Raw genomic sequence first — 22310 nt, 5'->3', positions numbered from 1 at the left:
CAGCATAAGAATTTGGAGGACACAATTCAGCCTATAACACTTTTTAAGGAAGTGTTCCTAAGAGAAACTTTCAGGGGATTGGGGAAAACGGGACAGGAAGGGGACGGTACACAAGGTGCAGATCAGGCAAAGTCTCAGCTTCAGCCTCATTATTCTGGGAGCTCTGGAGTGCCAAGTGTGCCCTAGAGTTTATCCCAGCTCAGAAGAGGGAACTGTCCTTTCTGTACTTTCATACCCTGCACCATTGTCCATTGGCCACACAAAAAAAGAAGGTGGTAGATAATGTCTCGTACACTTCTGACTCTGCGTGTGCAGTCAAAGCACTCTGGGAGCCCTATGCATAGTCCTCCAGAGAATTTGTAAATAAGACCCTGGAGATTCCTGGCAGGGCATCAACTTTGTCCACTCTAACAGGTCCTGTAGGCAGTTAGTTATAAGGAGAGTGTCATTTGTTCAGAAATATGTTTTATCATTTGTTTATTCACCCTAAGATCAATTTAAGATATATCTGGAACATTATAATACTTTTCTGAACTTTTAGAAGATGGCTTTTTTAAAAAAGGCTACGTACCATGCAATTTAAAAAGGTACAAACAAAAAAGTAAAAATGTGTCTAATATTCCACCATTAAATTTTTATGTACCATAAGTAGATGGATTTATAGGCATAAATATATAAATGAGATCATAATCCATGCTATAGAAAGACATCCATTCTCCTCAAAGAAATCTATACATTCAGTATATTTCCAGCCCCAATTTTCCTTTGATTTACTATTAGAACTAGCCAAATTTATTCTGAGTGTCTGAAAGAGTATATGTTTGACAATAGCTAAGGCAATCCTGAATAAATGAATAAGTAAGTGTACTGTCATACTAGAGATTGAAGAATTTTATAAAGCTAAAGCAATTAACACAGAATTGTATTTACAAATAGATTTATGTATAGGATAGTAAAGAAGAATAAAGAACCAATAGATATTTAAATTTATGTGGAACTTCAGTATGTAATGGTGGAGTTTTAAAAAAATCAGCATAGAAAGATGGTTTGTTTGACCTCAGATTAAAAATTTAAATATGATAATAAAATTTTATGATTATTTGAATAAAATATGAATTTAAAAGGAATTTCTTAAATGGTACATTCACAAATAACAAAAACAAAGATTAACAAATGTGACTATATCAAAACTTTAGCTTCTAGGAAAAAAATGCTTGAATAAAAGAAAAATATATAGTAGGTAAAGGATTAACATCCAATTTATTTGAGACAATTACATATCAATAAAATAAGATAAAGAGTCTGATAAAAATTGGACAAATATATAAAAATGTAATTCACAGAACATAGAAATTCAAATAACCAATATACCTATCAAAGATCTGAGCTCTAAATTTATACTTAAATTTTCCACTAACACACTACAAGCGAATCTAAAGATAGGTAGATCTTAATTTTACAAATAAACAGGAAAATTAAAATAGGGAAATTAAAACAACTGTCACAACCAAACTATACAGTTTCATCTCCCTCAGACTGGTTAAAAACAAACAAAAAACAAAAAACAAAAACATGTTTGTCAAAATCAAGTGTTGATGAAGATGTGACAGGAAAGTTCTCATAAACTTTGGAAAATAACTTCATAGTAAAGTTGAGATTACTCATACCCTTCACATTATCAACAATATTTAGGGTAAATAGCCTAAAGAATTCTCATGGTTATTTTGAATACAGAGACATATTTTAATATATTCACTGTAACCTTATTTGTAATGATGAAAATTTGGAGCAACTAAAATGCCCATAATCAGAAACATGAATTATTTCCTTGTCAAACAAATTTTTTAAATGCCTACTATTTGCCAAACTCTGTTATAGATGTTCAAATATCATCACAAAACACAACAATTCATGACCTAAGTAAATAAATTGCAGAACACTGATACAGTTACATTTGAAGTACCTATATGAAATTTAAATAAAGATGTCAAATCATCATTTGGAAATTGGAGTCTGACATTTAGGGACAAGGTCTTGGTTAGATACATAAATTTTGAGTTTTCAGTATCTAGACAATATTTAAAGTTATAAACCTGGATACAGGCATCCCTGGAGGGAGTATAGAAAATAAAAGCATCAGAGGATTGAAGCACTGAGGACCCCAGAAAATAGAGATCCTGATGAAAGAGGAAAATCCAGTGTGTGAGAATAATATACAGATGCAGAGAACAACAACAAAAACAGGAGAGGCAGTGTCTTGAACACTTGATCGACCATAGCAAATTCTGCTTAGAGGTTGAATAAAATAAAAAATGACAGTAGGCCTTTGGATTTGGCCCCATCAGGTATATTCACTAGCTTGAAAATACAGTTAGTGGAATACAGAAAAGGATAGCTTGATTAGAGTCAGAAGAGAAAACAAATTGGAATTAGCAAGTGGGCACAGTGAGAATAAGGCACTTCTTTCAATCATTTTTTTGCAATAGAGGGAAATGAAGTAAAAGAGTTATTGGATGGAGGCAGATACTGGGCCAAGGAAGTTTTCTTTCCTCTTTTTAATAAGTGGGAAACCCACAGTATGATTCTAGAATGATGAGAGTGATCCAGCTCAGAAAAATTGATAGTGTAGGAGAGCCAAAGCAAGGATCTTAAGATTAGAATTACTCGGAATCAATACTTACAGAAGATTTGGCTTTAATGAGGAATGGCACAGCTTCTTTTGTTGCAACAAGGAAGACAGACCATATGGGTGCCAATGCAGATTGATGGATTCAGAGATGAGCTAATGAGAACATTCTCTTCTGCTTGCCTTGATTTTCCCAGGGAAATGAGACCTTCAGCTAAAAGGGAAGGGAAGACAGAATGTAGAGGTGTGAGGAGAAAGGGGAAAGTATGATATATTCATCTTAGAGCATGCTAAATATGGAAATATGGAAGGATGACTGGACAACACAGGGATCACTTAGATTAGTGGTCATAAATATAAAAGGAGACAATGCATGGTAATTGTTTTTCCTCAGGTAGTTTCTGCTAGTCTGATACAGGTACGGAGCAGACTAAGAATTGAAATTTGCTGACAGTGACTAAGTAGAGAGGGTCAAGGAGTGGAGAATGTTTGCAGGAAAGTGATTAGTATGAGGAATACATATCATGTGTCCTTTCTGATCACAGCTCCATCTTGTCTCTTTATAAATAATCATTATCCTTTCATTTATAATAAGTACTTCCTTGCTTTCCTTAGTTTTATCACTTACCTATGCACTCCTAAATAGTATAATTTAATTTTGCTTGTTTCTGAACTTTATATAAATAAAATTATAGTGTATATTTTTATACTGCTCTCTTAATCTAGCATTGTTTTAGTTCTAAATTTAAATATTATTTGTTTTTTCAGCTGCAGTTTATTCATTACCATAACTATATATTATTCAGTTAATCAAAAATACCACAATCCAGTCTTATGTTGATAGACATTTCAAAAAAAAAATCTTTTGGTATAAGAGTAAGAAAAGTTTATTAAAAGCGATAAATTCACTTTCTACAATAATAAAACCAAGTCTACTTACAATCGTTTCAGAGTCTTCCAGTAAAAGCAGGAAGACTATTACTAGTCCCATAAAAATATAGATGCAAGTGGATATTCTATATATCAAAAGTGTAGATTGAATATTTACATATATGTTATTCTTTCTTTTCTATAATTGATTATTTCTAGTGAGAAGAGTATTTTTCCAAACATATTTGAAATAGCTTGAAAAGAATGTCTAAATGAAGTAAGATGTTGCTGTGTTAAGTCTTACATCAAAAATTCGGTATAAGAAACCAAGTCAATATTTTCAATAATGCATGATGACTGGATATAACTGATCAAAATTTCCAACTTGTGTAATAAGATTATGATGAAGGTCCCTGAAGGCAATACAACCTTGTGTACAACTTGCAGCTCTTTATTTGTGTGATATTCAAATATAGGATCAATTCTGTTTCTTCTCCAAATAACAACATTTAGTTTTTAATGTGACAGTAAAACTGATCATCAGAGACATTACTAGTAATTACTTCTGGGTTCATCCATAAACTTTCATCCTGAAGCTTCCCTAAATGAGAGGAGTCCTTTGCAAGTGAAAGGCATGTTAGAAACCTGGAAAGCAAACTAGCATTCACTTTCTGGGAAACACAACACCCCTTTTACCAACACCTTTTTCCTCTCAAAATTCTGGGAAAATACATATAGCAATAGCAGGTGCTCTGAAAATTCAGTAGACTTTTTAGGATGTTGTATTTATTAGTTTGTTTCTAGTAGTGCAGTAGCTGAATTTAGAAGTGAAGAGGAAAGTCAGAAGTCAAATATATCAAATTCATGGTGAATTAGAAGACCCTTCAAGCCTGAAATTGAGAGTACCTATATTTACTAATCACCAATAGAACAATGATAATAGCAATAAGGATATAATTGTGTAATGTATAATGACATGACAAGTGCCTCACTAAATGCTGTGTATATATTATAAAATTTAATCTACACAAAATTAGGACTTAGTTTTATTATCCTGTTAATACAGATGTGGAAATGAAGTTTTGTCTGCTATAGCAAGGGCCCAGTGATCTTCCAAGGCAGGCATAAGGACTCCAAGTTTGTGCTCTTGACCACATTTCATACAGCAGTCCTTTCTTGAGTCCTTAAGTTCCAGATACCCAGTCAACAGTGGTCTGAAAATATTAAATGGAAAATTCCAGAAATAATTCATAAGTTTAAGTTGCAAGCTGTTCTGAGTAATGTGATGAAATCTTGCACAGTTCCATTCTATCATGCCTGGGACATGAATCAACCCTTTTTCCAGCCTATCCACAATGTAAGTATAGTACTATAAGATATATAGAGAGAGAGACCACATTCACATAACTTTTATTACAGTGTATTATTATAAATGTTCTATTTAGTCATTACTGTTAATCTTTTACTATGCCTAATTTATAAACTTTGTCCTGGTTATGTATGAATAGGAAAAAGTGATATATATACATAAGGTTCAGTACTATTGGAGGTTTCAGGCATCCACGGGGGGTCCTGGAATGTATTTCCCGCGAATAACAGGGGGACTGCTGTACTGCTGCTCTGCACTCCATGATCTAGTCAGCTTACTCCACTTTCTGTCTCCAGGACACTTCAAGTCCCTCACTCTTCCTGGACATACTTTCATTCTGGACTCACTTTTTTTGCGCTTTCTCCAGACAGACTTCTGCTGGCCTAGTCTTCAATGTCCACCAGGTCCTACTTCTTTGATAATCTCCCTTGACTAATCTAGTACCTATTGATCTCTCCATTCTCTTTCTTCTTCAACCATTAGCCAGTAGCTTACCACACAGTTTAGCTCTCCAATTGTTTTGCATGTGCTAATTATTTTCTAACAACTGGATAAGAATTTATTTGACAGAGGTCACCTTTATTGCTTGTCACCATTTATACTTTTAGATCTTACACCGACTACTTCAAGTTATATATACTAAGTATTTATTATGTTCCAAACTCCAGGCTCCACAGTATGATCTTCTAAAATATAAAGTTTAATAAAATATAATTCCCACCTACAGGAGTTTGGAATCTACTGAGAGAAACATACATAAAAATAAATGCCGAGTGGGTCACTTTGTGTTACAAGGTCGCTTCATATAGGTGTATCACAGCATGTGATCTCATGTCAGCCCTGTGAGAAAGGTCATTTCCCAAAGGAGCAAGCTGAAGTCCCCAAAGCTACAAACAGTAAGTGGTAACGTGAGACCTAAACTCTAGGTCCCTGGCTCTAGGTCTAGGATTTTCAGTGAAAACTATATGCCTAATCAAGGGACTTCAACACAATCAGAGAATTAAACACACCTTCATTGAATTCTTAAGTGCCAGACACTAAGTTGCTAGAGAAACAGTGTTCAGTTTTGTTGGGATTCTCCCCAAAGGAAGTCCTGAGACAAGGAATGGGTTGCAGGTAGTGTACTTAGTAGATGACCACAGGAAGCACAAGAGACAAAGGAAAGAAAAGTGAGACAGGGCACAAAGAAAACACATCAGGAGGCAACTAGGGCTCATTTCTGCTGGACACATTCTAACACCTTAGGAAACTGGTGCGGCCGGAAGCAGGACATTTGACCATCGCCTCTTATCCACTATTAGCTAAGGTTTGCAGGGGAGAGGGAATATCCCCTGACACCTGTTCTTCGTTGTTCTTAGGCAGGGAGGTAAAGAGAAACAGGCTAATGAGGTGAGAAGACATAAGCCTGCCAAGAAACATTCTACCACAACTATGGATAAACTCAAAGGTGGGCAGAGAAAATATGAGGCAGGCTGTGAACAGGGTCTGCCACAGTGGTGACAAAGATAAATATGCTCTAACATGGGTTTTGCTTTCTTGGAACTAATATTCCTAGAGAAAGAGCTTATATCAAAGTATAATGGGAACACAAGGTAGGGAATAATTTGGATGTTTTGTATGTTGATGCTGACATGAGATTTGCCATCCTTCATTCTCACTGTTAGACACAAGACATACAGATACACTGCTCTATGAATAATTGGAATACTTCATATTCATATATCAAGACACATTTACTCTTCCACACAAGTACCAATAATGGTTCTGAGAGAAGTAAATGTGCTAGCTACCCTGAGGAGGAAGACTTTCTGTTCTCTTCACCCACATTCTCAGCCACAGTTACTATCAAAGTTAAAAAAAAAAATCTCTTTTATAAATATCAGTACCAGAGGGAGTTTGCAAAATAAAAAAGTGTTAGATGAATGTTGGACTGGCTATAAAACAATGTTGACAACCAATCAAATTGCTTCCATCCCCTTCCTTCCATAGGTATTGATTCCTAGTAAATATCTTGTACCCCAAACTCCACCTTAGCATCTGCTTTGGAAGAATCCAGGCGGGGAAAATAGCATACACTCTAATATTTTAAAAAAAAAAATCAAGTTTCTTACAGTGCCATAGTTAGAAAGAACTCAAAAAATAATCCCAGTCCAATGTTATCATTTAATACAAAACAAAAAAAGACCTAAAGAGGTCAAGTGAACTGCCCCACGTGTCAGAGACTTTAAGTAGAAGAATTAGTATTCCATTTAAGTAGATCAATAAACTTAAATTATCATGTTTCCTAAATGTGAATTTTGGTATGAGGGAAAGTGAACAAGAATCATAGAAAAATCAGTTTTTTTATTGAATCAATTTTGGAACTATTTGAAGAAATTCTGCATAATACACTTACACTAGATTATTTCAAGGTGATAAAACTAGGGCTCAGAGGGGTTGTGTTATTTTGTTAACTCGTGCAGCTAGCTAGTAGCTGGTATTGTCAAGGGTTTAATCCAGTCTTTCAATGACTACATCAGAGTTCTTTCATTGTGTCATTCTGTCATCTCAAAATAACATGACGGCTTATCAGCCATGAGTTAGAAAAACGATTGAATATAAAACTTATATTGTGACAGTATTCTTTGGAATAGAATTCGGGAATATAGAGTGTCCTACAGAACAATTTTCTGAGTACATATATGATCTTAATGGTCTAACTGGATCGAAATTGCTGGAGATAGGGCATGGTGAGTCACATTTTTATCAAGTTCCCCGGGGTGATTCTAAGGCACATACCAAAGTTGGACAGCCATTGTTGTACAAATAGATTTGTTTAGTGTTCTTGAAAGGAGTTCAATCAATTCAGGTGATAGATTATAGACACAATAATGTAAGCATAACAGAAGTGCTTTAGTGAGTGCATCTTAATGAAGTTATTAAAATGTTTGTGTAGAACAGGGAAAAATTAAGAAGAAATAATGTATTCATAGTTGTAACATTCCATTCAAGTTCTCTCTTCCTTTCTGCTTTAATGCATGCTAGCCTGACTTCCAATGGTAGATGACTAATGGGTTTGGAGTACAATTCAGGTTATAAAGTTGGATAATTTTGAAATATGCTTTCTACACTGGCTTTCAGACTTTCTCTACCTGACCAAAGGGATGGCTGTCTTGATAACCCAACCTGTGTTGTCCATCTTCTTTCTTTCTCAGTTCCAAAATTTCTTTCTTTCTTTTTTTTAACTTTTTAAAATTAAATTTATTGGGGTAACATTAGTTAATACAATTATATAATTTTCAGGTGTACATTATCATTTGACATCTGTATATTCTATTGTGTGTTCACCACCCAAAGTCCAGTTTCCTTCAGCTACTATATATTTGATCCCCTTTACCCACTTCACCCTCCCCCTATCCCCTTATATTTGACCCCCTTTACCCTGTCTACCTCCCCGCTCCTCCCCCACCCCACTACTAACCACTACTATATAGTCCTCTGGTAACCATTAATCTATAGTCCATGTCCATGAGTCTCTGTTTGTTTGTCCTGCTCATTTGTTGCTTTTAGGTTTATATGCCACATATCAGTGATATCATGTGATTTTCAACTTTTTCTGTCTGGCTTATTTCGCTTAACATGATTATCTTGAGGTCCATCCATGTCATGGCAAATGGCAGTATTTCATCTCTTCTTATGGCTAATATTCCACTGTATATATGTACCACAGCTTCTTTAGCCAATCATCTATTGTAGGACACTGGTTGCTTCCATGTCCTGGCCACTGTAAATAATGCTGCTATGAACACCAGTGTGCAAATATCTTTTTGGATATGAGTTTTAAAGTCCCAAAATTTCTTTAGCTCCCAAATAAACCACTTTCAGGACCTCTCTTAAAATATCTAAGATAAAAAAAAAAAGAAACTTTTTAATATGCAGAAAAAAGGAATTCACGAACAAGATCAACATTTAATTTAATTTGGAAAAAAGGCTTCATATATTTTACATACATAGTATCATATTTTCTGTCCATTTCTTTTTAATTTAGTCATCTGAAGACATATAGTAATGAGTCCTTTTCTTTCTGTGAAAAGCAATCTCCTTAATATAGTAAAAATTCTGACCAAATTTTCTTCTCATATTAAAAAAATTCTAATTTATTTTATTTATACATATTTTTTCAAACTCCTATTTTACGGTTCTTTCATGAGGAGTCGTGTCATGGATGTCTGTGTTTCTAGTCCACTTTGAAATCCTGGAAAAAAATTCCATCAATCTAACTTTATAGATCTGACAAAACAAAACATAGAAGTGAAATGGTGGCGTTTTTAATCACATTATCCAGATGATTTGATACTAGAATAATTGAATTCCTGGAAAGATTTGATAAGATATTAAAATGACTATGAGTTTTTCTCATATTTCCAAAAAAGTTCCTTCTGTACATGTCAATAATACAAACATATCATACAGACTCTCACATACGAACACACACACACACACAGAAGGCAAAGGGCCATATAATCCTGGAAATACAAATAATATATTATCTCTCATTAAGTCTAAGGTTAAGTGTTTTGTCTGGGCCTTGAATTTGAACTGTAGTACAACATTGTAGCCCAAAATACATTTTAGATTCAATTTTGTAATTCCTTGTCTTGCTAATTAGCAGTAAGATTTTGAATTCCTATTTAAAAATCAGGCTTTGTAAATGCCTAAGCCTCAATTGTCTATGCAAATACCACACATTTTCATTCTATGTGGAATAACTGCATATGCAAACAGGTAATTTGACAGTTAATGATTCATTTGCACGTGCAACCCCACAATTTTAACGTACAGATGCCAATTGGTACATGTAAATAATATTTCATGTGGACCCCATTTGCCCAGTCTCTTTTCTCTTTTTTTAAAGAAATCAGCCCTTTAAGTAGCTTCATTTTTTTTTTTTTCATTACAGAAAAATCTGTTAATATACCAGGAATATTCAGGTATAAAATATTTTAAATTTTTAAATATGTTTGAAAGAAATATTCCTTTTTACCCATTTTATCTTCAAGAAAACAAAATTTGGTCATTTTAATTCTGAACGTATCAGATATACTATATATATTCATGTGATGCCTGTATATGTTTGATTATAAATATAAAATCATGACACAGTTGATTCTGTATTTATCATCTTAACAGTTTTCGACCTGAAATAATGTAAAAGCTTTTTTCTTCCAAAGACCAATATTTAAAGGGTGTTGATTTATGTAAATCAATAATTTATCAACTTGCTGTCTTTCCTTGCTGCCAGCCAGATGCTTCTCGCTTTGCTCGGCCAGACAATGTCAGCTGCAACACATAATGGCCTCTGCTTCATGTAGAAATAAGAGCATAAATATTTTAAAAATCCTGCTACAGGAAGTAAAGAGGGTTGGGGTGGGGGTGAAAGATTTTACTGGTTTATTGTGAGAGTAGAACAAGTCTACATATTTTATGGGTTGGTTTTATCAGAGGTGGAGGCAGGGACGTCTCTCAGCCTGATTTTTATCTCCTAACAAGCCTGACAGACCAAAGTCTTTTCGTAGCAATTTGTTGAAGACATCTGGTGAAGCTTTCTAGGGGATGAACACACTGCAGAGTGTTCCTCTGGTATCAGTTGGCATGGCAACCAGTAAAAGACTATTCAACATCAGTAGGTTTCAAAAAGGTTGAGGCCTAGTTGAAAATCCATTTGGGCTCCTACCTGCAAAATTCTTTTGAAAATGCACTAAATCTTTTCTCAGGGCTCTAGAGACTGAACCAATATGTACAACTGTGGCAACTTCAATCTTAAATAATTTTCAAAACATGGGATTAATGATTCCAGTCACCAGAGGTATTACAGAAGATCTGGAATTACTGGCACTGTGCTAAAGAAGATAATAGTAGAAATACGGTGGTCATTTCCCTTTGTGTCTTATTATGCAAGAAGCAAAGTATTATTTTCAAATATCTATAAATTCTAAGTTAACAGGATCAAACGAAGGAAAGAAAATCTTTACATGTTATTTTAAAAATAAAATCTATTTACCCTAAAAAACTAAATATGATTTTTTAATGATGAAAGTAAATAATTTATAAATATTTATGCCCTCAGAACATTTTAATATAGGTTTCTTTCAAAAACTGTTGCTAGTTCTTTATATGCTAGACTATTCCAGTTTAAGGACACTTTTTACAATATTATAAACCAGTTTAAGCAATCTGCTTTGCTGTGAATTAAGTTACAATTCTTTGACAATCAAATAAACACTAACAAGGTCTTTGTTGGTACACATACCATTTTTATAAACTGTAACTAAGCTACTGTAACACTAACTAAAATAAAAAGTTTCTATGTTATTTTATCCAAAATACTTGTGGTATTGCATTATAGATTTATAGCCATTCTAAAATGAAATGAAGTAAAAAAGGAAGAAATTTCTAAAAACATGTCCTAAAATATCGAACATGAGAAAAAATAAGTCAGGACGTCCTATATCCTTGCCTTGATCATGAGTTACAATTTAAGTATTTCGAGTAAGATATTCACTCAACAAAGAGTACTCACCAAACTTAATTTTTAAATAAAAAGTTGTTAATTAAAATTTAGTTAATAATATTGTTCTTGGTTGACTGGATTTCCAATGGCCCATAAAATCTGTGTGTTCAAGCCCAATAACAACCACCACTACCATCACCACAGCATTTAGAATGCATCTATATCAATGCCGTGTAATGCTGATGCTATTCTCTCTCCCACCTCAGAGATAGGGCGGAAATTAATGAGATGACCCAGGAAGCTCTGTGAGTTGTTTCAAATCATGCCATAAGGCATATTCAAAGAGGAATTTATTTGCGTAATATACAAGTAATTGTGGTATACTGTATTCTAGTCCATTGCTTCAGAGGCAATGGAAATATTTAGAAGTGGTAATTTAGCCCTTTGTAAGGGTCAGGAAGGTCTGGATATTTGGATAATGATCTGTATATTCATCTTGACTCTAACCTTGATCTTCTGAATGACATAGGACCCTTTCTTCTTCCAATCTCTTAAATTTTCTCTCAAGAGAATAGGGGGAAAAGGCTGCCCTTGCTCCTCCCACCGAATTGTGAATTTTGTGTGAGAAATTTTGAAAAGTATAGAGTTCTAAAGTATAAATTCTTATTTTGCTAATAAAGTAGGCATGTATAAAATTGAAATTTTGGGATAAAAATATTTAGCCTAGTCAAATAATACCACTAAATTTCTAAAGCATTTAAAAATTAAATTCTTTCAAAGCTTCTCCAGCAAGCACTGAACATCACGTTTGCTTCTGGGTCTAGAAGCAAAAGTATTTCCTCAGCTCTCCCAAACTCTCTCTCTCTCTCTCCCCTCCTCTCAGAATTGCCCAGGTGACTACTGGCTGCTGTGCCACAACTACAAGGAAGCTAGAAAAGGAAAGTCTTTGCTTACTCTCCAACATTTATTGATATGGAGTCCCTCGCTTTACCGTGGCCAGCATACAGGGCATACTATTCAGTACAAATGAGGAAACTGAGGTTGAATGAGGTTAAGTAATTAATCCAAAATCATTATGGTCACAAAAGAATTTAAACTTGGTTCTATCTATCTTTAATCTTGTATATATTTGGACAAATCAGAAAAGCCAGAAAAGGGGCTTTTTTTCCTTCATATTTATTCAAATAAACGATGAATGTTCTCTGTGGATCGATTAATAATTTGTAGGTAACAGTCATAAGGAGAAATTTGTTCCAATTTCCTGCTCCTAGTTTCCCAAACTGAATATGTCGAAGCTTTCAGAATTCTAGACCACTCTAGGCATTTAGAGTTGACTGATCATTGATTCTAGAAAGCCTCCCAAACTCTCAAGGTAATCTTACATGGTCGTGTGTGAGTTGGTCTACACCTGCACCAAACAGTGGCAATAATGCCACAATGCTTGGATTCTTCTGCTCTGTCCCACCTCTCACTTTCTAGCCCTCAGTAAGAGTGCTTCCCCTCCCCCTCCAGCAGATGCGTTCTTCTCCAACCTTTGACATAGGACATTCAGGTCACTGGATTGAGGGACAAAGGATGGAAAGAAATAGACAATCAGCATGACATATGAACTTAATTTAAATGGACTAAAATAAATTTTTAATTAGAACATATGTTGAATACATGGCCCTAGGGAACTGACATTTGTGCCTCATGTTGTGCTAAACTTATTTCACACCATGCTGTGAGGAATGAGTCTATCACCAAGGTGGAGAAGTACCAAAAGCTAAGGGAGTTTCGGTTAAAACTCCTTTCAGTCATTTTCCAGGATGCCAGGAAAATCCTGTTGCAAAACTACTGATATAGTTCACCAATGAAAGTTTGGGTGGAGGAGAAATTTATAACACAGTCTGGTTTCTATTCCATTCCATGCCGAGCTTTCGGATGTGTCATTCCATCATGGCTTCAACCACCATGTGCACAGACCTAGTGCTCCAAACCCACACCTGGATAATTTATCTCGCACCCATCCCTGCTGCCCACCTCTCCCCCCATAATCTTTATTCTGAGAAACAGCAACATCATTTACTCAGTGTTTAGCAATTTACCATTCATAAAATTCATATAGCCCATTTAGCTAAAAAATGGTGGGAAAAGGACAGACATCAGCATAGATCAAAAGCACATCTATAGATTAATAAGTTGTAAAAAAGGAGAGATGTGGCATTCTCGTGGTTTCAAAGCTAGTCAAGTACCACCCTGATACTTGAGAACTGGAGACTCAGAGTTTTACCAGTATATCGAATGCTTTAAATTCCAATTAATAGTACCAAGATTGGGTGTCAAAGTATAGTTCTTTTTGGTTTGTTGCTAATTTTAAAATTTGAATTAGATTCTTTACACAGTCATATACTTTAAACCCAGAGATCAACACATAAGAAAAAAAAAAATAGGTCTTTATCTGACTTTACTCAACAAGCGCTTATTAGGTACCAAGTACATTATTGTCATAATAGTGCTGGAAATATAAAAATAAATCAAACCATGGAAGCCTTTACTCTCAGAGGCTATACTTGGGCTGAGGGGAAGCCACTGACTACATCACAATGTCCTGAGTGCTAAGGGATCATGAAATAGGAAGTGATCTGTTCTGTCTGTGAGGTCAGAGAAAGGTTACACAAAGGAAATGATATTTGAGCTGCAATTTAAAGGATGGATGGGCCTTAGTTGGAAAAGGGGCAGGGGGAAGGAAATTCCAGGGGGAGGAAAAGGCAGCTGACCAGAGAGCATAAGCATTTTTTGGAAAGAATAAGAAGTGATGGGAAGATGATATTCTAGAATGTAAATTTAGAAAGTCTGTGACCTGGCTGTTCAGGACATTGGATATCATATATGGACTATAAGATTTATTCTCTAGAAAATGAGAGAAGTGGGTAAGAATAGCTTGCCAGTCAACAATGCCTCTAGTGCTTTTAACGAAGAACAGTTGAATCCAGAGTTTCTCTCTGCCCTGCGAATTTGAGGTCATAATCTGGAGAATAGGGACATTAGTGGAGGCAGTGGGAAGAGCATTAAAATAAACCCCCAAGAGAGGAATGCCTTGCCTTTATTTAATCTTTACTTAATAAAGGTTTACTGAGCACCACTGGAGACGGTTTTCTGGAAAGACAATTCTTGAGTTAAATTTGAATTGACGAATAAGAATTACCGACTTAAAAATCCATGACCCTGAAAAACATTTAGTTTCTCTAGGTCTCATTTTTCTCATTTATAAAGAGGGCATAAAGCTGGGTCAGTTGTTCTCAACCCTGGCTGCATATTAGCATCACTGGGGGAGTTTTAAAAACACCGATGCCTGAGACCCACTGAGGACCAATGTTAAATCTGTGTCTTTGGGAGTGGGGCCTAGGTCTTCTAAGTTATTTAAAGCTCCCCAGGTGTTTCTAATGAGCAACCAGGGTTGAGTATTATTATCAAATAAGATGATCTCTAAGGTCGCTCTCATTTGTGAAGTAGATAGTCAAGACTAACCCAAGCATAAATTGCAAATAGCAGATGATCTGGGCAACAATGTCTTCCATTCTATTAGCACTTCTCATTCCTGCACCTCAGACCTAGTGTCTTCGTGCAACCAAGGAAGTCCCACTAAGATATTTACTCATATTTTGTAAGTGCCCAATACCAAAGATTTTCCTTCATATCTAATAAGAAAATGTGCCTGCCTCTCAGCGAGCAGAGAGTGATCGCTGCTGAAAAGTCATCTTTTTTGATGAGTTCTTCACAAAGATCTTTCTCAGTTAACCTTTTATAATTTCCTCCCCTCACAGTCCTCAGTTTCAGGCAAAGAGTTCTCTTAACTGACCCTTAATTGCTTTTGCTTGTAAAATTTTACATGTATTTAGTCCCCTTTCTACACTTTACCTTCTATCCAAATTTTACCCCATTTTCCAAACCCTGTTCACTTCTTACTATTTTTATGAAATCTGCTCAGACTGCCTTCCTGAGTTTATATCACTATTCTCCAGTAATATTTGCATAATTCATTCATTTTATAATTAATTTTTATAATTAATTATTTCCTTCCCTGTATGATCCTTTATTATTGGCTAAATTATTATCAAATATTCTATCATATTTACATTGTTTGGGAAGAATTAAATAAGAAAAGTAAATAAGAAACTAAGTAAGATAATTATAAAGGAAAGTAAGTATAATTAAATAGATGTAGAGGATGAAAGAATTTTAAACAGCCAGGAGTTATAGAAATGTAATTTGTTGGTTTATGTATTCATTCATTCATTTGATATATATTTATCAAGGACCTACAATGTGCTGATTCTACTTTAAATGCTACAGATTTTTAGGGAAAAGATCCGTAGAAACATGGATTTGTACATTCTGGTGGGGAGAACAGAAAATATATAACTAAAAAAATATATGTAATATTCCCTGTGGCAATAAACACAATGAAATTTTAAAAAGGCCACAGGTAAAAATGGATGGAGAGGTGGGCAGATACAGAAGCCCTCTTTGGGCTATATAGATATCCTGGATGACTTATGTTATGAACTTTACATAGCTGAGACTAGTTTGTGTGAGCCCATTTTCTTATTCTTGAAAATGGTAAGAATACATTACTCTTTTTCAGAGAAAAACTGAATTGGCTATGATTATAGCAGAGTACCAAAATACAGGATAACACTATTGTACTGGCTTTCAAATAGGTCAATCCTACTCCTTATCATTTATCTATTGCTTTCTTCAATTTGTGTATAAAAGGATTCTTCTCACATTTAATTAGTATTTTGTTATTGGTATAATATTTATTTTTGTAAGAGAAGTAGCTTCAATTGCCTAAAATTTCTGGTTTTAGGATTTATTAATTCTTAGTAGTTAGTGACAATCTCCCACAAATATTTCACAGAGAACATTAGTGTCTAAACATCAATTTGAATAAAATTTCAAAAAATTAAATTGAAAACACCTATTTGCAGGTATAAGAGGATAAAAAGTCAAGAGTAAAAGAGGATAATTAAAGTATTTCTTCTTATATTTTGATGATTTCCAAATGAAATGGCAAATGGCATAATAGGGTTGTAAATGTAAAATAAAAGGTTCTGCTATTTCCTTCCACACATGTAGGTATAGTATGGCTTAACTGTGATGGAAAGCCACAGGCTAGTTCTCATAAAATCAAACCCAGTTCTCTATTTTTGCTGCTGACAGGAAATGTCATTGCTAGGAAATAGGGCAGCAAGCTGCTGGCTCTAAAGCATCAGCACCTCAGAGACAGATGAGGTGAAGAGGCCCATATGTAAACAGAAATGACCTATGCCCCAGAAGAATATGTGTGTTTTCCAAGAGCCTCTTTGTATCTTTTTGGGTTGGAAAGGCATTGAAACATTCTTAGGGGAGAGTATTCTGCTCCTTAAGACATCATGGCACATTCTCAGGAAAAAAATAAATAAATAAAATAATAAGGGGAAGAAAAAGAGTCGGAGTGGTATATACTATATGAATTCTGGTGGTGATTTTTCAGTCATGGACAGATAACAAGTAGTCGAGAGACATTTTTGTACAATGTGTGATACTGAAACTCACCTGAAAAAAAATATGCAGGTTTGTGCATGTGTGTATGTATATGATTTACATGCAAACATTATGTAATATATATAAAACACCTAGAGATTTCTAGCCATAAACAACTGGGTGTATATTGAGAAGAAATGCTGTAATTTTCCTGTGTGTATATGTGTGTATATGTGTATAATTCACATAGTATACATATTCGGTATATGTATATGTGTGTATATGTGTATAAGTCACATAGTATACATATTCGGTCATAAACTGAAACATATTAAAACATATGGCTGGAAATGTCCATGTATATGTACACATTTAATCTACGTGAGAGCACATATCTCTGATCAATTTGTATTTCATATGTTTTGCCCATTTGTACTTGGGCAAAAAGGGTTATAAGTTCATTAGCTGATCTGAATTTATGACAATAAATCCCTTGATGTTCAGCTATGATAGGAATTACTCTCCTCTAATAAGTAATAAATGTGGATAAGTCATGTGTCCCATTGGATTACTTGGCTAAAATCACATTTAGAAGATGGCTAATTGTCTAAAATTTATCCAAATTCAATACAAATTTTATTGCCACTAATTGCCTTTGCAGATTTTAGAGCATTTAGCATATTTAAATGTATATGTCATAGCACTCCTGTGCACATGTAATACATGAATAAAATAGTCACTACTCTTCAATTTATGCTTTTCAGCTATTTTGGTGATTTAATATTAAATCATTTGACTTGAAATATAACTTTTTCATTTTTAGAACTGCAACAAATTGTATTTTTAAGTTAAATATTTTTGTCATGGGTAGTCTATTCTTATTGTGTTGCAGTTGTGACATGACTTAATTGTAATATCAGTGTTACCAACAAGTGAGAACATATTATTACACCTGTTAGTACTGTTGTAGATTTATTTACATTGGCATTCTAAGTCAGTTGAACTAATTTATATTGTGCCAGCATACTAAACAGCTCTTTCTAAAATTTTTATATACCTTAAAATGATCCCTTATTTGAAATTGCATCTATAAAACTGGTTTTTGCTGTGGAGTAAACAAATTTAAAAATCATAGAAAATATGTTAATTTTTAGAAAAAGAAATGAGCGATATTATAGCTAAATATGTGGGAAAGCATATACTTTAAAAAAATTTCTATAGGAATTTTAAAGTTTTTCATTTTTTAAACAGGCTCATAAAAATCATAAAAATATTTAAAGAGTTTTTGGGTGAGATATTTTTATACTGAAATATTCTTCACGGTGAAAAAAACCTAAGTAAAAATGATTAGTTTGAGAAAAAGACTTTTTTTAAAAAAAGAGAGAATTAAATGAGATGAGTAAATATATATTTTCTTAAGCAAAAATTCAATGAGTTAGCAGTCATAGATCAAATGACAGTTTGATCAATCTTCCTACTCCAAACATATAAAATAATTGATAAAATATAACAATAATATAGAAATAAACAACTGGGTTTGTATAGTGAGAAGATAAATGTTTGTGGACCAGAAATAGAGAGGGAAACCTGCTGTAAGTAAAGACTGTCATTCCACTGTTCATTGAAAGCCAAACCTTGAAACAAGTCATCTCAATCAGGTCCCAAAGCCCACGTGAGGGTAGGGCCACTCTATGTACACACTCTAAGTACTGGATGGTAAGAACAACAGATTCCCACATGAAGCCTATGGCCTCACTCTGTTTACAAAAGGACCTAGAATACCCCTTAACAAGCTGAGGAAGAAGTAGAATAATCCAGAAGAAATAATCCCCAGGTGTGGAGCCTGATCCGCACACACTGTAGGCCTGGGCTCTAGGTGACTTACAAACCTCCTACAAGACAGAACACTCCGTGGGAAGATCAAATGACTAAAATGAATTAAATCCACATGAGGAAAACCATTAATATTAAAGAGAGAAGATGGACTCAACACTCTGAATAAATTTATATCCAAGGAAATAATAGTAAAACAATTTGGAAAGGAACTTAACATAGAATGTTTAAAATTTCTATAGCTGTAGTAGAGGAGATAGTCCCCATGAAATAAGAGAAACATAACCCATTAAAAAGTAAGAAATTATTACTTTAAAAATGTAGACTTCTATGAAAAATAATCTATTAGAAATATTAGAAATGAAAAACATAGTCAAAATATTTTTTAAATAATAGATGAGCTTCAAAGACACCTACAAATAACTAAAGAAATAATGATTGGATTGGATGACAGAACCTAGAATACCTGCAATAATGTACCACAAAGAGATTAAAATCGGAAGGAAAAATTAAGATACACACAAGATTAATCAAGAAGTTCCATTTTATATCCAACATTTCAGAAGAAGGAAATAGAAATAGACAATGGCAACTTGCTTCTGGCTAAGAATTGTCCATACTGAAATATAATTCTTATTGAAAAAACCCAAAAGTACTGGCCACATCATAACAAAATTATAGGATATTAGAGAAAAAAGAAATTCTAAAAACCCAAAGAAAGAAAAGTTAGATTGTTTACAAAGAATGATAGGAAAACAATAGCAACTTTCTCATCAGCAACTAAAATGCCAGAATACAGTAGAGTGATGGCTTTAAAAACATTATGAGGAAACAAAACACATAAACTTAATTTTTTTTACCCAACAAAATAATGATTTCAGAGGGATAATGTAATGGGATTTGTTATATTCTCTGAATGCCCCTTTCTCAGTTGAACAAGAAGCAAGAAAAAAAATGGAAGCAGAAAAAATGTGAGGCAACAAGTACAATAATTAAAAAGTTGATAAATTCAGATAGTAAATCTAAATGAGTATAGATCAAAATAAATTAAGATAATAAAATATACAAATATGGATATATTTAGCTAAATGAAACTGTCATTTTTTAGAGTTTACTACTGTTTTTCAAATTCTCAAAACATTCTATAAGTGGGTTTCAAATAATATAAGAAAAGTTAATAATGGAAACAAAGCTAAAGAAAACCAAAACAAACATTAATAGCAGAAAAACTACAGAAAATCAGAGAATATAGCAAAAAAAAGATTAGGACTTCTAAATAGTGTGTAATAAAAAGATTTAAGTTAATTTTTAAAAACTGCAGGAGAAAAAGGTAATCTAAATATTTATAAAGTTGATGTTTCTAAATAAAAGATGAGAAAAATAAAATAGGCATAATAATCAAAGCCATGAGACAAGAAAAATTTGCTAAACTGAATAAACACCCATCTTCAGTTTATGAGGATAATTAAAATATATGTCTACCAGTTACATTTTCTGAGATTTAAGAATAAAAAAAAAAAACTATAAAGAAGCAAAAAATTTTAGCCTGAAAATAATAAAAAAACAAGCTTTCATGGGACATCTTTTATGATATTAAATGTTAAAAGACAATAGATTAACTAAAGGAGAAAATTGTAGGACTCAATTTTCAATATTCTGTGAAGTTATTGTTAATAAGATGAAGACATCAAAAGATACTTTGGTTTATATGAAGATTCAGAAAGTATTTCTCTTAAATCCTTTTCCTGAATAAAGTCTCAAAGATTCAGTGTAACCGAGTGAGAAAGGAACTAAAATAAGTTGAATTAAATAGATTGAAACTAAAATAGATTGAAAGTGATAAAGCTATATTAGAAGACTGGTAATGATCATTGAAAGCAACCACATATTTATTTAAGCTTAATTTTGTATATACAATTTTAGAACAGAATTTAGATGCTAAAATAAAAAAAAAAGGTGAATAATATAAAATTTATTCCTCTGGGTTTGAAATCTCTAAGTGAAATAAACAATACCAGAAAATGGGTGGAGAGTAAAGAAATTCACATAAACAGGAATTCAAAAGTTAGTATTTCACTGAGGATCTAATAAGTAGAGAACTATTGTTTAAAGACTTCAGTGAAGAGGTAAAACTAAAAGCATGACAATAAGGATCTCTTTTAATCAAATCACTATAAAGGATAAAGAAATACATGTTTGATCCAAAGTATGATTTCTGAAAGTAAGCATAAAATTATGCAATATGGAAAGCATTAATATGTGGCATACATTACATGTGACATTACCAGTTTGTGAACATAAACATTAAGGGGTTAACTCTTCTGTTTAAAGTTAAATATTTTGGCCTCATTTGTAACCTAGAAGTCCGCCTGTATGTCATCTATAAGAGGTAAATCTAAAACTAAATGACAAAGTTTAAAAGAAAAAGAATGGGCAGTAATATATCTCACAATGTTAAACAAACATAAGTAGCTGGGGTTCTATTTTAATATAGCCAAAATCTCATTACATTTATGCTAACTCTTCTGGGCCAAGGTTGCCAGGGGAGCAAGCTGTTATTTCTTGTAAATGAAGACTAATATAACCATTGAAAGGAAGAAATAGGCAATATGGACAGATTGTCTACCCAGAAAACCCCAAATAATCAATTACAAATTTTTTTTTAAGTAATAGGTTTAGTAAATTAGATGTTTCAGAAATTGAGGAGAGTTTTTATATATCACTTATAATGCAACACAGTGAGATAAATAATAGCATAATAGCATCACAAATCATTCTTCAATTTTCAAGTATATGTGGAGATGCCCTAAATCTATTTGGAAATCACTGACAATAGTATCTGCAGGGCTAATGTGTCTAGTAAATTTTAACAAGAAAGTACTGTTATCTGATTTTGCTATTGCATTGGTGAATAAACTTTTGTGCAGCACAGCACAGCCAATATGTAAGAAGTTGAATGGACCTATACAATGTTTTTCTAGATTACTTGTCTAAATGGCAATTTTTAAATATAATTTTCATGATTCTTTGATAACTAAGAATATTAATTTACATATCTTAAAACTGACACATGTAGGGAAATTAAAATTATATAACACTAAGTAACAGGACCGAAGCCCAGTTGAGGTTGATCAATTAAGAAAAGTATATTAAATTCACATATTCACACCACTAATGGCAACAGTAGGTGGAAAACCATAAGCAGGAAAAAGAACAGATTTAAATGTAGAGTTTTTTTTAAAAAAAAAAGAGCCAACAAAGGACTTTAGCTAATATCTCAATATATTCTTCTTTCCATTATTTATTAGTAGGGTGATATATCTATTTGTAGTACCATATGTGAATTTCTTTTGATTTTCTTTCCTTTTTCAGTAAATACATGCCATTAAAACATAACAGTGATCAAAAGGTCATTGGGATTTCTACTCTTTTAAGTCAGTTTTCTAGAATTTTCAACAAAAGGTTAAAAAAAAGAAAAAGAATATAGAGAATTCTAAATTTGGAGAAAACTTACTCTAATTTAATGCATAATTTGGTATGACAATAAATAGCTTGGAATATCAAATTTAGGAGATAAAAGAAAGAACACAGTAGCTAAAAAGGAAGCTTTTCTT

The sequence above is a fragment of the Pteropus vampyrus genome, unplaced genomic scaffold, assembly GCF_000151845.1.
Source record: "Pteropus vampyrus isolate Shadow unplaced genomic scaffold, Pvam_2.0 Scaffold234, whole genome shotgun sequence".
NCBI lineage: Eukaryota > Metazoa > Chordata > Mammalia > Chiroptera > Pteropodidae > Pteropus > Pteropus vampyrus.
Note: the sequence above shows the minus strand (reverse complement) of the source record.